This window comes from Sus scrofa, chromosome X (assembly GCF_000003025.6).
Source record: "Sus scrofa isolate TJ Tabasco breed Duroc chromosome X, Sscrofa11.1, whole genome shotgun sequence".
Taxonomy (NCBI): domain Eukaryota; kingdom Metazoa; phylum Chordata; class Mammalia; order Artiodactyla; family Suidae; genus Sus; species Sus scrofa.
In genome coordinates, this window is record NC_010461.5 from 5,953,814 (window position 1) to 5,960,745 (window position 6,932).

The 6,932-nt window shown below is 51.0% G+C and overlaps 1 long non-coding RNA gene across 1 annotated transcript; it reads right to left on the reverse strand.

Annotated features, from left to right (window-relative positions):
- Positions 522-4,639, reverse strand: LOC106506886. The gene is made up of 3 exons (XR_001302526.2): positions 2,902-4,639; positions 2,674-2,773; positions 522-2,308 (listed from the first exon to the last, which is right to left on the reverse strand). It is a non-coding gene; the product is annotated as an uncharacterized LOC106506886 (long non-coding RNA).

The following is a 6,932-nucleotide window of genomic DNA, read 5'->3' on the forward strand; positions in this document are numbered from 1 at the left end:
CTTGGAGTCATCCAGGTGGTTGTGTATCAATAAACAGTGTGTCTACACTGCAGGGATCCAGGCCGATACTGGTTTTGGGCTCTTACAAATCTGGCTGCTGTGGGCCAGTGTCTGTGAACACCTCAGTTTTCATTTCTCTACACTATACCGGGGAGGGACTGCTGTCTTCCACATTTCCAGAGGGGAACCCAACCACCTGAATGATTTTATGTCTGCCCCCCTGTTTCACTTCTAAAGCAAACCTTTTGTTGGTTGCTTGGTTGGTTTTTGTTATGTTTGGGTTTTGCTTTTTGTAGGGCTGCACCTGTGGCATAAAGATGTTCCCGGGCTAGGGGTTGAATCAGAGCTAGAGCCACCAGGCTACACCACAGCCACAGCAATGCCAGATCCGAGCCGCGTCTGCAGCCCACACCACAGCTCACAGTCACGCCGGATCCTTAACCCACTGAGCGGGGCCAGGGATGGAGCCCTCGTCCCCATGGATACTAGTCGGATTTGTTTTCGCTGTGCCACAACGGGAATGCCTGTCTTTGTGCACCAACTCTTTGGGTTCTTGATGAGATGTACCATGAGCCCCAGCAGTCATGGAACACCCTGATTTCAGTGACTGAGTCTTCAGTCTCTTATTTAGGCAAGAAATCTACATTAGAAAAGTACTTTCCCTGTGGGGCAGGGAAGAAGGTGGAAGACAAAGTTTCTCTGGAAACAGATGTTGGTGTCACCGAGCAGGACCTTCTGGGACGTTCCCTGGGCCAGCCCCCTCCCCCCGTGTCCTCTGCTTCAGCTCCTCTCTAAAGCCCAGATAACCGTATCTGATGCAGCTTCCTGAGCTGTTTTACAGATGCTAAAACTCCCACCCAGTGGAGGCTGTTATCTGCTCGATGCCCAGGAGCTTGTAGCCCCCAGGCCTGCTGCAGCCTAAGGACTGATGACACAAACCCCTGTGACAGTGCGTGTTACCTTGCCATCAGCCAGCCAGAGAACTGTGCACAAGCTGTTCACACACCTGGGACCCCCTCCCTTACCTGGCCTCCAAACATGCTCTCCTGGAACCCGCTGGGGAGTCGGGGCCTTGGGAGCATTACCACCTGGACGCCTTGCTGGACGCCCACCGTAACCGCTGCACGTCCCTGCACCACAGCCCTGTATCAGGAGATTAGCTTTACTACGCACCGCAGAGCAGACCCAAGCTGGGTTGCGTGAGAGCTGCTTCAAAATCTTGCTTTAAGAAAGCAAGAGAAAAATAAAGAACTTCTAGGAGGTGTCTGTCAAGGGCCAAAGAAGTCTAGACGACAAGGTAGGCTTTCCTGTGGCACGATCACACTTTCTTTCAATTATTTTTACTTGTAGGTGAGTTACAGTGTTCTGTCAATGTCTGCTGGACAGCAGCGTGTGGGCGGCCTCCTAGGAACAAGCTCTCCTCCGCGGATGTGGGTCACGTGTGGGGGGTCCTGCGGGATGCCTTCACAGCACCTGCCGGAGCTGAGCGTGGCTCAGAAAAACCCACATTTGTATGGGGAGGAGCGTTCCCTTTCCCATCTCTCCTCCTTGGACTCAGATCCGAGACCTGAAGCTTGGGGACAGGATATCTGTCAAGAGGGGCCAAGCAGCTGGGCTCCCGGACCCCAAGCGCCCCTCCCCCAAAGTCACATTTGCTTGGGTTGTTTTCAAACCAGCTCTGCTTTGATGGTGAGGAGGTAAAAAAGAGGCAGGTACTCCCCCTGGATTAATTTTTCACTAAGTTTTGCTCACATCGTGGCTTTCATTGCCCACAGTAGAAATTAAGCAATGATTTTGACGCTCCAGGAGAAAAAAACAGTGCTGAGTAAGAAGGCAAGTTTCAGTGACTTCTTCTGCCCAGAAGGAGACACCTGTGTCCCATGCTCCTGGAGGAGGGGGAAGGAGACCAGCCTGGCCTCGTGCCGTCACTCTGTGGATGCGCCTCTGCCCCCGAGTCTGGCAAGGAGCAGCCCCCCAACATTCCCCACTTCCCCACCGAAATGGGCACAGACATACCCAGAGCTCTGTCTTCAGCGCCAAACAGGCTCTGTCTCATTCCATCCCGAGAATGCAGGAGCAAGGACCGCGCTCGGCTCCCACCCACCTCCCCCACTGTCGCTTGTGAAATCCCAGATGCGAGACGCTGTCTCTGAAGAATGTGGCTGGGGGCAGGCATGATGCAAGTCAGTAGAGCAACGGCTGCCTTGACGAACAAGTTTTCTTGAGTTGACGAAAGCGTCGGGAAGAAAAGAGGTCCCCTTGTGTGTCCTCGTCGTCTCTGTGTGTATTTTCAGATCCAGACGGGTTCCTGTTAAAATATGCATGCCAACATTTTATTTTTAACAAACGCTAGCCCAAGTTTGCATTAGTGCCTCTTCCTCTGTCTCTAAAATCGTCCACGGTGACCTAAATAGCTGGGAATGACGGCGGGGGGGAGGGAAGATTTTGAGAAGAATGCGTTAGCCCCGCGGATCCGCGGATCCCGAGGTGGCTGGATCGGAGGCATGGAGGCAGGCCTGGAGGGGAAGGCCTGCGGATGTGGGGCGGACCGGGGAGGACTCCCAGCTCAGCCCCCGAGGAGAGGACCGGAGGGAGCAGAGAGCCAAGAGGCTCACACAGGATGCCCTGGCCCCCTCACTTGTTCTCGAGGGGAAGCCTATTTTGGAAACTTACTTCTTGATCTCGTATGAGGAGAAACATGCCATAAAGACTCAAATTCTGGTGCAATTTCACGGCGCACCAGAAAGCTCAGCTGGTGCAGAACCTCCTTGTCCTTGAAAAAAAGTATTCAGTCAAACAAAAGCTCAGCTCACGTACAGTTCCATCCAAAGGACGATGCCCTGCTCCACCTCTCCTTACCTGCATCCACCCACCCTCCAAGCTACAACTTTGCACTCCTACCTAATTCTTGTAGAATTTCTGCGCCTGTTTCTAAATAACGTGCACGCGCTCTTATTTCTTGATTTGTTCATTTCCGGTCATTTCATCAACTTCCGTTAGGGCGCCTGAGGAGTTGCCTGCTCTCATTACCCCAGTTCAACTCCCCACAGCCCCCCAACTTAGATATTATGATTTTTGTTTATATAGTCTTTTTTATTTTGGCCTCCTCTGTTCTCTGCTCGTGTGAGTGGCAAGCTGTGATTGCATTTCCTTTCTTGTTCAACTCTGAATAGTTTCTGGAATGACACCTGTCTCATGCCATTGCTCAGTGATCTAGGGATGTATGCCACGTTTTTCCAAATGCTTTCCAGCGTCTCCTGACACTTCCCCACAACGCTCAGACACACTAAGTCACTGAAGTCTGTCTTCTCCATGTAGAGACCACACTGATGTCTGTCTTCTCCATGTAGAGACCACCCCTCCAGCCCTGCACCCTTCTGCTTGGAAACGTCCAGGTTCGATCTTGAAACCCAGATGACGGCTCTCCTGAGATACCCCAGCCTGGGGCGGTGGCTCCTCTGTCTGGGTTTCCTTGTCTTTTCCGTTTACCACTTCACGCCTCAGAAGCACAGTCTCCAGAATCTTCTGAAGAGCATATGCACCTGAGGTAACGGTGGTATCCTCACAGGAGGCTTCACCTGCGGAAGGAGCAGGCTGTATCCCCTTTGCTTGTGCCCGAGAGCTGTCTGCACGGGAACCGGCCTCGGAAGGTCCTCTGCTTCCTTCCCGTCCTGCCTGCCCCCGAGGCTCCGCCTGCCCTTGGACTGTCGCTTGTCCTCATCAGAGATGACACAGTTTCCTCTGCAGTATTTGTCCCTCCAGTGCTGCCCCCTAGAAACGGAACACACGCCCCCAAATCAATGTTCTGACACCCGCAACTTAAAAGGTAAAAAGAAAGATGCGAAATTCATTTCAAGAATATATTTTATTTATCCGCTATATTGAAACGTAACGATTTCAACCTGGAATCACTATGAAAATAATCGATGAGGAAGTTCCCCCGTGGCACAGCAGGTTAAGGATTTGGCGCAGGTTGCATCTGTGGCACCGGTTCGATCACTGGCCCGGGAACTTCCAGATGCTGTGGGCGCAGCCGAAAAAAAAGGATCCATAAGAGATTTTGCCCTGGCGGAGCCTTTGCAATCGGGTGTGTAGTTCACACTCACGGCCCACTTGACTGGGTTTGGCCCTGACACGTCCAGTGAGCAGTGGCCCCCTGGGCCGAGGGCTGCTGCTTGATAACTGCTTCTAGGGCATCCTTTTCATTCCCATGGAGTCTTGTTGGCGTCTCTCTTCTGTTCTCTGGGCTCTGCTCTGAGTCCCTCCAGAACCTTCCAGAGTCACACATCCTGTGCCATCCTTGCTGGAGTTCTTCCCTGGGCCTATAGAGCTTGTGGTCCGTTGCTACTGCCCCATGCAGTGGCTGTTCTGGATCCCTGTGCACCGAATCAATGCTAGCTGTACGAGCGCCCCGGCACACAAGTGTCTGGGTGGAGAAGAGGGTCTTTGAAGACCCAGAGCTGGCCAACCTTCCTGGTGGGTGGCTGTCACACACACCAGGTCACATCATTGCCCCAAGATCTCTCCAGCCTCTGCCCCCGGGGGCCTGCGATGCCACATGTGTTCTTGGAATCCCGAAGGACGCCTCAGGTTTGCAACAGTTTCTTTGAAAGAACCAACCCTTCCTGGAAGAAGTGACTCTTGGGGCCTTATTGGGTAACAGGCGGGAAGGAAAGTGGGTGTGCAGCCAGCAGAGGGCAAGTCCTGCCCAGTGGGTCTCAGGCTGGGCGAGGAGTGGCGGGGCCAGGGCACACAGGACGGGACCTGTCTCCTTCCCCTTCTCTCTCTGTTCCCTGACTCCCTCTCTCTTACCCCCCCCCTTCCTCCTCCTCCTCCCCCCACCCTACTCCCCATGACAGACAAGACCCAAGGTCCCACCCATGGGACTTTTTATGTTCAATCAGGTGATAACAGAGCCCCCGCCACCTCATCTGTCATCTTAAAACAACAGACAGGCGTGACCTGCTTGGCTTGTCAATCTCCTCCATCATTTCTGGAGCGTTCACTCGCAGCCTCCTGCTGGTTCTAAACCCTTCTGCAAACAAGCCCTCATGGAATCCTCACAGCTGCCCCGGCCCCATCCTACAGATGAGAACACCGAGGCCCAGAGAGGGTCAGTGAGTAGCCTGGGTGAGTCCCCACGCAGTGGCTCCCAACTCCACGCCCTCAGCCATTCCCTGTGGTCCCCTGACCCCACAGGGTTCCTGCATGATTAGAGTCCTGGAAATGTTCAGCTGTTTTGCCACGAAAGGATTTGCTCTGAAAACAAAGCCTGTGAGCTTTGACCTGAATTTTGCAGAATGGGTTTAAGTCCAGAGCCCAGGCTGCACTCAGAGCAAGTTCTGAGCTGGACCAGGGTTTCTAGCTGGACCAGACACTAAAGGAGGGATCGACTTCCTGAGCATTTCCAGTTTCCCCCCGAATCTAGATCCCTCTACCACCCTCACTGCCCTGAAGGGGAGAGCCAGCTGAAGACAGGACAGAGCTCATCGGCTGGTGATACCTCTGACCACGACACTCCCATGGAGGCACCTTCCAACCAAATCAGGCTCCACACGGTTTGCAAGTGTGCACGTTTACGCTCCTTGCTCCTTTCTGCCTTATTCGACTTTCCTGCTGCCAGGCTCCCCAACATGTTGGTGGATCCCAAATCCCTTGTACGTGTCTGGCCAGGAAGCAGCAAGGTCATAATTAATAAGATCTAATAAATTTGGACTCCATTAATTCGCATTACGTGATGGTTTTGACAGAAGCTGGGCGAGTGTGAACCGTCACACCAAGAAGAAAAGGCTGGATCATCACTTTAACAGAGTAAACGTTGCAGGAACTAGATTAATCTCTTTTTCGGATTGTGGGGCTATGATGGTTTACATTTATAGAAAGAGCACATGCTGTTTCATACATGTCATGAAATAATAGCCAGTCTATTTTTTCAGGACTGTCAGTTTAGCTTTTGTGTCCTTGGGTGATACAAAGTGTCCTGCTTGGTGGTGGTGGTGGTTGTTGTTCCATCTGTGTTTGCCCTGTCACTGCGTCCCCTGAGCCTCCTGCAGCCACATGGCCCTGGAAATGTGTAATTACCATCTCATCTCTTAAACTCCTACGCGTCTTGCACTTCAGCAGTTCTGAGATGTTGGAGCGTGTACGTAGCAAGCAACCCCAGGTGGAGAGACGGCTAAAAGGGAAAAAAGGTTTTCTGAATCAACAAGCAAAACCTTGCTGGAAATTACCTAAAGATGGCATCGACAATACAAATAAATATTCCACACTTGGAGACAGAAACATTTGGGGTTGAGCCTCCAGTTTGGGGAGAAAGCGAAGGGTCAGGGAGATACATTCCAGGCTAAGGAAAAGAAGTGAAAATTGCAGATCTGTGCATGAGCTTGTGAGATGTCCACATGTGCTGGCAGCAACGTAGTTACCTTTGAATTAATTGTCAGGAAAATGAATGAATACAACAGGAATGTGGCTTTTGAGTTTTAATATGATTTTTCAGTAACTGTCGGAATAGCTAATTCGGAACGAGAGTCTTCGAAAGGCTGTTAAAATATAACTCTGGTAAATGAATTGGCACCATTTCCTTATGCTCCTCTCTTTAACAGAATGAATAAATTATTTTTCATGCATTTAATAAATATTAGATAACTAGAAATTGGGTTTTCCCTTACAGTCCTGCTGATATTTTTAGCATGCCTCCAAAAATATGACATAGCATATTCCGGATATATTCCTGCGTTCTGGCATGGTAATTAGCACCTCATTTCCCTGGGATTGTTTTCCCCACGCTCCCAAAAAAGTGCCGCGCTAATTATGAATTATCCTCATTTGTTCTTTAAAGCAAGCCCTCAAAGGACTTCCTTAAGATGACAGTTTATTAACCTAAACCAGGCTAGTCTATGTTCTTAAAATAATAATAAGTTTTCAAATATTTT